This window comes from Pseudochaenichthys georgianus, chromosome 15, assembly GCF_902827115.2.
Source record: "Pseudochaenichthys georgianus chromosome 15, fPseGeo1.2, whole genome shotgun sequence".
Lineage (NCBI taxonomy): Eukaryota > Metazoa > Chordata > Actinopteri > Perciformes > Channichthyidae > Pseudochaenichthys > Pseudochaenichthys georgianus.
Genome location: NC_047517.1, coordinates 14,673,470 through 14,684,927, shown reverse-complemented (window position 1 = coordinate 14,684,927; position 11,458 = coordinate 14,673,470).

Below are 11,458 nucleotides of genomic sequence, written 5' to 3'. Positions count from 1 at the left end.
CTTTACTGAGCTGTGTGGAGTTTGTTCAACTTTTAAAAGATGTTTGAATGGTGATATACACAGTGATAGATGTTAAGGACTGACGTTTATAATAAATACATTTGTATTGATTTTAAGATCTTTAGTTTATACAATTATACGTATTGGGATCATTGGTATTAATGTGGACCGGAGGGAGAGGGTGACGAGTATAAGTTTCACTTTCCTTTTTTATTTCAATTCCAACTTTGGTCATGAAGAATATGTTTCTCTGTTGTCCACGTTCATAAAGCAAAGCAGCAGCATCAGAGCACGGTGCAGAGTCTCTAGATGAGTTTACAGTAGTCCCTCCTTCTTATTGAACATCCATGTTTGTAGTCCGCTGTATAGAAAACTGTAGTTTCCATAGTTCCCCCACAGCAGCAGACGCACATTCATGACGTCCCCTGGCGCATCATAAACACGTCGGATAGTGAAAGTGCATTCGGATTCTCTAAAGTACCGCAGTCTCTTCTCCTAAGTCCTTTTGAATTCTCCTGTCCACTATCCCTTAACCCCATGACGTTTCACTCAGAGATCAAGGAATAGACGATAGGGTTAGAACTTAGGAGCTGATCTTTGGACTATTTGACTGCAGCCTCGGGCGTAGCTGCGCCTGGTCTTAAGATGCTGATGGAAATTTGAGTGGACAACTAGTCCGCTTTTTCAAATCTCCGCGCGTCCCTAAACAAGCTGGTTATTTTTACAGGAAGGAATCCAGAGCATACAATTAACCGTTTAACAATAATCTATTTAATGGTAATATAACAATGCAATACAATCAATACATTACCATACAAAACCATATCATATCATATGCATAATGTCAGGAGTAGGCCTACTCCTGGCCCCTGCCCACAAGCCGCCACGACCTTCCAGTCCGAGCGGCGCGAGAAGAGAGAGAGAGCAAAAGGCTGAATAGGCTTTCATCCCAACAGAAACAGGAAGGGGTGGAGTTTAACTGGTCATCTTTTCCGGTCATCTCAAACAAACACCTCTGACATTTCACTGTCTCCTATGTCTGCAGCCTCCACACATTCCAGAGACCACAGTGGGGTCTTGCTCCACCTCCCCCACAGAGTAATAAAACCCTTAACAGCCCTTTGTCTACCACCATTTCAAATGTAACACACTTCTTAAATATCAGATGCTGCAATCCCCCTTTTGCACTCTCCTAAAAGAGTGCAACTTACACAAGGCACTTGAAACATAACTATTGTCATTCCTCTCCAATATCATCAGAAACTGAGATCCAAAGTATTTGAAATCGTGAAGGAACAGAACATCACTTCCCATGGCAGTGAAGGAACCATGAGGGGGCAGCTGAGTGCCAAGAAGCAGTCTCCTGGTGGTGAATCATCAGCCCGCCTGCCCGCCCCCCCCCCCCAAAGGAATAGCCCACACGACAGCTGATAGGGAGGGGGAGATGCGGCTTTCCCTTCACGGGTGGAACTGATCAGAGAGAAGTAGACTCCTCTGCTGCCTCGACAAGTCCCCCAGCCCACTGCCAGCCGCTTCCAAGTCGTCTGCTGCCTGGATGTCCTCGAGGTCCTTCCCCGGTCCGATGATGATGCCTCCTGGGACGACTGCTGGATGGATGTCCTCGAGGTCCTTTTCCTCCAGTCCGCTGATGACAGCATCTGAGTCGACCTCCATGACGAGAGCCAGATCTGTCCTGATGTCGTCTAGGGTCCTCGCAGGTGTTTCCCCCCGCCGCACACTGGCTCCAGTGGTACCAGTTGTCCCCCTTTCCTTGTAGGCGGACGGCATGGGATGTCCTCTGGGTGACTCGGTCGGGGCCGGAGAGCCTGGGGTTGACAGTCAGCCTCCTGCGTCTCGGGTCCCCCTTTTGGCGTCAACAACCTGTGTGGAGAAATCTGATACAAATCCCTCAAGCCTACGCTCCGGGCTCTGGGGCCCTCGGCTGTTTGACCCACCAGTGCGTGGCCACTTGGAGCCTGTTGGTGGGGTGTCTTAAAACAACAGACGTCTGTGCACAGGTTTTCTAAATTAATTGTGCAGCTTCAGAATCTTGATACTTGGACTGTGCCCACTAAATAAGAACCCCAACATCTTTAGGTAAACTAAATAACATATTTCAATAGCTCTGAATTTCTGACAAGCATCTGTATTTATTTTTAAATGAAATCCCTGAGATCCCATTAAAAATCTAAATATGATTTGAACTGCTAATGTTTCTGGTAAAGAAACACACTAATGTTATGGATTCGAAAACAACCAAAATCACAATACTAACAAAGTGAATGGCTTCCTGGTGATACTGCTTTTACCCGTCAGTGCTTAGATATTATCCCGCTAAAAAAATGAATACAGAATTCCAACAAACTGTCATCAAATGTCTTTCTATTATAAATGTAGATGAAATGTATATCCCCATAATGACCTAAACAATAAAGTCTATGGCTTTTACTTCTTTACCAGACTAGTTACATGCATGATGTTGTCTGTTGAAACATTACTCACAGGTCAGCTTCTTCAGTATTCCATTCTGGACTTACATCTCTCTGGTAGCCCCTTGGCCACTGATTCTTTATCTGTGTTACCTGCTATAACTCAATCAATATTAGAGACATGTCAACATTCATCAAACAGTGTGTTATCCCCAAATATGGAGCAGGTCAATTCTAAAACTGTCAATCAATGGTCAGATTGAACAATGGAGTTGGAGCAGCCGGTTCCTTTCAGTCCCTAAATGAAAAATGTACATTGTGAAGCTTACACTCCCCCTTTTTTACACATTATCTCATGTGTAAACAAAAACCTGTATGGGAAGAAAACCTTCAGGTCATAATGGATTATAAGACAATACCAAACATTTTTCCCAAAGGTACATCCATCATTTCCCACAGTAAACACTCCAGTAAGTGTTTCTCTCCATCTTTCAGTCCTAAAAGAAACAGAATCTTCATGTTTTAGTTTGAGCTTTACATTCTGCAAACGGCCACCTCCTGTGGGAGTGAAATATCATCAAGCAGATTAGATACGGTTTCCCCTTTTGTGCAATGTTAGGAAACCTCTCATTTCACACATTATTATCACACAAAAATAATGTGTTAGTCCAAAACATGCTTGATTAGTCATCGTTTTAAATTATGCAGTTGCACTGATCAGGTGCAGACATACACTCACTCACACTCACACTGTCAGGTTGTAAAGTCAGGTTTGGTCAGGTTCACCTCAGAGTCAGTCATTGAGAGTGCCTTCCCAAGTTACCCTGTCGGTCAGGGTCAAAGGTCAGTTGGTCTCAGTCTTTTTGGCCATGTGTCGTGCCCTGCAGAGATGTTCCAGCACAGGCCAGCATCCTCCGTCTATAAAAATCTGTATATATGGAGCGCCATCATTTATTAATTCACAATTACAACTATAATGTTCAAGATATCTCCAACCTCTCCTTGCTGTTTCCCACCTTCCCTGAAAAGTGTTTAGCCAAAAAAAAATGTCACTTCCTTATTGTACTATTACTATTACTGCAATTCATTTACACCTAATTAGTATTAAAATGACTAATAGATCTATTTCAGAAACATGTGTACATCACTATCTTGTGTCAAAACATTACTAGGATCTGTAAAGATCTGCTATGTATTCCATAACTCATTCTATCAATTTATCTTCAATTCTGGTGCACTTAAAGAACAATGTTACCCTCTTTAACAGTGCGTGGAACTCTGGGTGTTCGAACATGCAACAATTACTCCCTACTGTAACAAATTAAAACACTACCCAATTCACACACGAAATAAAAAGTCCAGTGCATACTTCCTTCATGCCCCCCCCTTTCCTATCAGTGTGTTTTAGATTTTCCACTTCACTTTAATAGTTCTCCTCTTTTCCGCTATTTTTTATTCACCAATTGACTAATTTATGGTCAATACATCTTCTTATTTTCACTTATTTATCAAGTCAATTCAAGTTCTTTACAATACATTAGTAGATACCTTGTGGAGTATTCACAATAACTAATCCCCTCTAAGATATGAAATCCATTCACCTTCAAGCAGATACTATGTCCTTATTTATGTTTTGTTCATGATAACAATGGTATAACAACCGCACGTTTTACCCATAGCTAGTTTCTATAACAAGATTATTATGCGTGACATAATAATCAGATGTCTTGTTTGCTAACCAAGAATATTAAACTTTAACCTTTTCAGCATTCCAGACCATCCTATAAACAAGCAGCCTCTTATCTAAACACTAAGCATTAAGGTTACTACACCACCAACCGGGAAACTCTTGCACAATTATGCTGTAAAATCATTGCATCATTCCTCCAGAACAATCTGAGACAAGCATGTCTCAAGATCTTGTCATAATGAGCACAGTCAGTGATGCGTTGTCCTCTGCAGCTGTCGTCAGTGGCAGGGTCCCCAAAAAAGCTAGGACCGGCCCTGGTCAGTGGGCTCCAAGGAAACTCTCCCTGGCTTTGAGATGAGGGAAGGAATCACTTGGCAGACACACATTGTCCTCTGTCCTGCAGAAATCCCCAAAAATCGCAGTACCTCTTCACACCACTGTTGCCTTGACAACGAGGCACAAGCATAATGTCAATATCTCCTCAGAGATGCATTCTTTGCACACTTCTTCTGTTCGCAGTGAGCAACTCTTCACCAACACACTGATTCAGAGAACCCAAAAGGTGGTGCAGAACTATCCAATACTGCTGCAATCACAGCCATTCTACTGAGAAAAACTCAATTGAAATCTCTCTCCCAACGGGTTACAAAATAAAACGGCTGAGTGTCTATATGGTCAGGAATGCTGAAACATGTGAATGTTAAAACAAATCAATGGCAGTAGTCTACCAAGATTCTTTACTCCATTAAAAGTAGTAAAACCACATCGTAAAATCTCTTTTCTATCTTTAGAAACCATGAGGAATGACAGTTCTCATAAAACACTATTCTTCCTTACTTGAGTTCTAAATCAAATGAGCCAGACAGGAAACCCCCTTTAACCACTTGCTTATTCTATTCTTTTGAAATTGTTTATCTAAGTTGTGTTACAAGCAGGTTAGATCTGTAATGAATTAAAATCAATATTTAAGGACGTAATATAAGTTAAATATATTGTTAAGCAAATTACTGTTTTATTGTGAAGGCATCTCTGGAGAACAGCGGCCTTTGGCTTTTATTTTGAAAGGCCGTTCCGGAACAGTGAGTTCGATTTCTAGAAACACGGCAAGTTAACAATCGTTCTAATGCATTAACTAAAGTCGTGAACGAGACAAGGAGGGGGAAGGCGTGTGGAAGCAAGCAATGAACTGAAAATGCCACCAATCCTCTGTTTTAACGTGATGGCGGACATTGAAAACCGAAGCGGGCATAAGCACCCCTGTCATATACTGAGAAGCGTTCAAAAACCCTTCTGCTTATCACTTAGGCTACTACTTTTTGTTTTATTCATAACCTAAAAATACAATTGTGATGAATAGCTTGCTCTTGTACCATTACATTTACCAACATAAAACAAGGTCTTTACTAATCAACAATGACAACCTACAGACAGCTTATTTTTTTTAAATATACAAGCCTTTTCTTTCGCTCCCTGTTTGATTCCACTTAAAATCAATCTCTTAATCTGTTCCCATTGCTGCCGGTAACTCCCTGGAATTTCAGACTTCGCTTTTATTTATCTGACTTAATTAATATGTGTTCACTTGTCTATTGTCGTCGTTAACGTGCTTCCCCCCCTTTCAGCCACTAGATGGCAGCAGCAGAGCACAAATGAGCTTCACTCTTCTGAGTGCATTGTCTGTGCTCACACAAGTAGTTTAGGTAAAAATCACACAGATTTATTCCCCGTAAAGTTTGTCCAGCTTGATAATGTGATGTTTATTTCAACAACCAAGCAACACCACGAATGATGTGAGCCCTTTATCACACGTCAGCCTTTCAAATTAATTTTTACAGACAAGGGAAACGAGAGCCGGTCCCGTCACAATTACGGTGACGTTTGCGTTCTCTCCCCTGAATTGAACAAATAGCAGACCGCTGGCACTTTAGCTTATGGCCTCAGTCTGCTATTGAACCTCAGTTTTAAATGGCGACTCGATCTGAAATATCGAGCTTCCAGGCTTCGTCGTGTAGGAATTTCACCTCCCAACCCACGAACTGCACCGTTTCCACGCCACTCAGGAATAAACTACCTGAGATCCACGCCAAACCGCCTTATATCTCGTCACGCAGGACTCTCTGTCTACCTTGCGATCAACATTCACGTGTTTTATATAACTTTCCTAACATAGTAAAATATTCATTGTATATTCCATTTAAACTTCAAAAACACTGTGAAACGCCTACAGACAATCCTACAGTTTTGTTACCTTATTTGTAGTGGCCGTGCCCTGCTTATTTGTCTGAGGTGTCTAAAAGTGTTTGTTCCCGACCCATTCCGGTCTTCTGAATCCTTACACAGCTCTGTTTATTCAGACACGTCGGGTCACCATTTGTTGGAGATATGAGTGGACAACTAGTCCGCTTTTTCAAATCTCCGCGCGTCCCTAAACAAGCTGGTTATTTTTACAGGAAGGAATCCAGAGCATACAATTAACCGTTTAACAATAATCTATTTAATGATAATATAACAATGCAATACAATCAATACATTACCATACAAAACCATATCATATCATATGCATAATGTCAGGAGTAGGCCTACTCCTGGCCCCTGCCCACAAGCCGCCACGACCTTCCAGTCTGAGCGGCGCGAGAAGAGAGAGAGAGCAAAAGGCTGAATAGGCTTTCATCCCAACAGAAACAGGAAGGGGTGGAGTTTAACTGGTCATCTTTTCCGGTCATCTCAAACAAACACCTCTGACATTTCACTGTCTCCTATGTCTGCAGCCTCCACACATGCACACATCCCGCCACATTCCAGAGACCACAGTGGGGTCTTGCTCCACCTCCCCCACCTACCTCCATTGTCTACCACCATTTCAAATGTAACACACTTCTTAAATATCAGATGCTGCAATGCGCGTCCACGTGAATACACGCAAAACAGTAATTGTTGCCAAGCAACGCCATTTTACCATTTTACAGACTCAGAGGACCGCAGAGAAGAGGGAATTCCCACACCCACAGTGTCAGCGATGACTCAAGGGGAATCCCAAATGGCCACACCCCGAAAGAGAAAGAGGGATTTGTCAGAGCTACAGCGGGAACTGACGGAGAAAGAAATCGTTCGTGTGGAGGTGGAGACCGTCAAATTGAGAGCGGAACACAAAACAATTCTGAATCTGAGCTCAATCAGCACCTGCAAGGTTGGGGAGAGCGCAGCGTTTCGATCTGATCCGTGCTGGAGTTGAGGGGAGATCTCCTCGATTAAATCAAAAAGGGCTTGTCTGCCGAAACCTCTCTATCAGTTCACTGTCTGAATAGATGTCCAGTGGGTTTGTTCGATCACAGACGACTCTTTCTCTTCTTAATGCCCTTTCATTGTTAAACATGTAAACAAGACGCCCTGCCATCGTTAATATCCTTCTTGCCTGTTTTACGTTACTATGGATACTAGTCTGTCTTTCCGATTTACGCCTGCTCCATACTAGGCGTACAAGTTACACCGGGGCGCAACGCATACAGGGCTTAAGTCTAAGTGGTGCACTAGTCATAACTTTAGTTTGGTCTTAACCTTCGGTTCTAGGTCGGACGTAGAGTTACGCCCAGCTTATTCAACCTCCACTGTCCGCGGCCGCAGCTAGACCCTTCTCAGTCACCGTAGTGTCGTGTCAGGTGGGGGTGTCGTGTACCATCGTGTTCCGCTGTGTACTGGCCGCGGCCGCAGCTAGACCCTTCTCCACGGAATGGGCTCTGTATTTTGTTTAGTATATCGCCGATGCATGCAGAGCTGTCATTGGCTGAGATAAATCCGGTGTCAGTACCAGATGTGTTCGGGCTACCAGATATGTTCGGGTGTATTTCCGTCGCATTCGTCATCTGTCATATCCGTCTACTCACCTCCCTCTGCTCCCAGCGCTCTGCTGCCACACACCGGCCGTCTGCGGAACTGCAGCCGGAGGAACTCGGGACAGCTTGTTATGTGTGGGGTGCTATGGTGGGGTCCCATGTACCCACTGATCATCTACTCTCTGAGACGATTCCAGGGATGTCTGGCTTGAGTTTCTACCACCAGGGAAAGTGGACAAAAGTGCCCGAGATCAGCCTCTTAATTTACCCAGGGCCTAGTGCTTGGCTTTGGGCATGAAAATTCAGGAAACTCTCCTGAGTATTTTATTAAATATCTGAACTTTGGAGAGGAGTTGGGGGACACACGACACATCAAATCACATCTACAGATCAAGACGAAGCGAATGAAAGTACTCCTAGCGTGTGAAAATGTTTGTGAAAAACGTGTGCAAAGTCTCTGAAAACGGAGCAGTGGCTGTGATGCTAGCTTTGCGGCTAGCGGTTAGTTGTTGTTGTTTGAAGTTGTTGCTATGGAAACAACATGACGGAGAAAAAATTAATATCTTCTACATATAATAACGAACAACGTAAAGAATGAAGTGTAGGCTATGCCTGTTTGAAGTTGTTGCTATGGAAACAACATGACGGAGAAAAAGTATAATCTTATACATATAATAACGGACAAAGTAAAGAATGAAGTGTCGGCTATGTTTAAATGTTCGGAATTTGACCATCATGGCCCTCTTGAGTTGCCGTAAAATATGACGGATATGACGGAGGACGGATGCGACGGAAATACACCCGAACACATCTGGTACCCCGAACACATCTGGTACCTACACCCATAGATATATATAAAGGCTAGATGGCTCATGGGAGATTTTCCAGCGTAGCTGACCGGCCGCCATCTTGCCACAGTCAACAGTTACTCTGATTCGCGTTATGGTATAGCTGTTGTAAGGTGAGTGATCTGCACAAACATACTCTTAACTCGCTGAAATCTTGACTGATTTACAAACGGTTTGGTTTATTATAAACATTATTAGCATGGCTATGATACAGGATGCTTGGACATGTTGAAATTGCAGCTTTTCTTTGTGTATGTGGTTGTATTTATTAGCTGGCTAATAAATATCTTTCTTACAGTGCAGACGCTTTTCTGCTTGCTCCTGCCTCTGCTTACTTTTTATGTTGATTTTCCTATTCTTATTCTCTGAAAACTTCGAGCAGCGGCTCCTGGACATTAACCGATCACTGGGACAGTTCATCTTCGTAAATAGACGGAGGTTTTCAGCCATATTTCAACATTTTTACGACGACCCCAGTCTTACAGTAGCGTGGCCTAGCAACAGCTAAAGCCTGGTAGGCTACTGCATGCTATTTAGCTTAAGCTAGTTGGTAGAAAAATGCCTCCGTTCTCTACAGATGACTTCCACAAACTTCTACAGAAGATAGTTGTGCTGGAAATGAAAATGCAACGGTTGGAAGTTAACGTGGAAGTGAATGGACTATGTTGTGGGAATGACACCACTTTACCAGTGTTGCAAAATAGTGGAAAAGGGTATGCTAACTCACAGCTAGTTAGCAGCTACAAGGATTCCAAGGAACAGGAGGGCTGTGTACCGGGTAATAAATCTACAAGTGGTAGTCCTCCCTGGAACTCTCTGGGTGCAAAGCCGAAGAGTAAATCATTTCCATGGGATTTGGGAGGACGGATAACAGGCAGAGCCCAACACTCAGAAATATGTGATGCGACCGGCTGGCCTGCATTGTTATCACCCAGGAAGAGCGCCTCTTCAACCCCTAAACAGCAGTGGACAGCTGCTAAAGGGAGAATTACAAACAATCCTCCTAAACCACCAAGTGTGCCAATCCAGAACAGATACGCTCCGCTGACCGAGAACCGGAGATCCCTTTCTGATGACCTGGATAACCCGTCCTCTTGACACAGCAGGGTAAGGACCAATAGCTACTCCAAAAGTAAAAGGCTAGAGGGAAAGCTAACGACTGGGCCTGAAACTCTTGTTTGCACTGAACACCTGGCTTTCAACTGCCTGTACTGACCATTCTGTGCATTTTATTGACAATTTTAACTTTTTCTGGGATCGCAGACATCTTTTCAAGGCAAATGGAGTTTGCCTGAACAGGCCAGGAGTGAAATTGTTTATCTCTAACATATTCAACTGCCTGCGTCATCAATCTGTTCCCTCTGCCAAGGACAAGCGGCAAGAGGAATCAAAACAGGAGATAGACACAACACATCGTGCAGAAAACCCTGAAGAAGTATCACTGCACCCGCCTGAGGAATGTTCTGATTATGGGAGACCTATGAAACACACGGAGGAGTCCCCACCGCCCGTCACCCCCCCCCCTGTCAACGCCTTTGAGGATACTCCGTTCACCCTTTCGCCCTCGCCCACCATCCTGGAGATCGTTGAACACATGAAGGAGATACAGAGGGTTGGCACCGATTCCTTCCTGGATTTCAAAGACCAAACTAAGGCGATGCGCAGGGCTGGCAGCATGTCCTTTACCCCCGCCCCTCAACGACGCCCACCAAAATCACTGCAGAGACGCGCACCATCTCCCCCGGCTTCATCACCATGCCTACCACAATCATCCAAACCAAAACAATCTGCAAACTGATATCTGCTGGGTCCAGGCTCAAGGGCGTATGGCACTCTCAACTCTTTCCAGGACATGCCCGGGCCCTGCCTGCCAGTAGCTTTGCCGATATCTGTGTTGATAGGAAATAGATTAAGAGCGGTAAATCATCTTAGATACAGGAAGCGCTCAAACGTTTGTGTGAGTTTATCTAATTTAGCAGTGATTCCATGTCAGCCACAGCTTGTTACAAAAAACATGACTGATAGTGTGTTTAACAAACTTAAACTAGCTTTATTAAATGTCAGGTCTTTGGCAGGAAAAACATTTTTAATCAATGATTTTATCGCTGAGCACAATCTGGATTTTATGTTTTTAACAGAAACTTGGATTGAACAAAATAACAGTGCAGCTGTTCTTATCGAATCAACCCCTCCCAACTTTAGTTTTATGAGTCAGGAAAGAATGCATAAGAGAGGAGGTGGAGTTGCTATTCTGTTCAATGATTCCCTTCAATGCAGGAAGACATCGTATGGAAACTTTGATTCTTTTGAATATGTGGCCCTTCAGCTGAAATGCTCCTCTCGAGCTCTGTTCCTAAATATCTATAGGCCACCCAAATACTGTGCAAGCTTTTTTGATGACTTTACTGAACTGCTGTCTATAGTGTGTATTGACTTTGACCGTCTAGTCATTGTTGGTGATTTTAACATCCATGTTGACAACCCCCAGGACAGAGGGGCTAAAGAACTGTGTTGTGTTCTTGATAGCTATGGACTGACTCAGCATGTGACGGAGCCCACGCACAATAAGGGGCACACTCTGGACTTACTTATCTCAAAGGGTCTGAATATCTCTAAGGTTGTGGTGACTGATGTTGCGCTCTCTGACCATTCCTGTGTTTT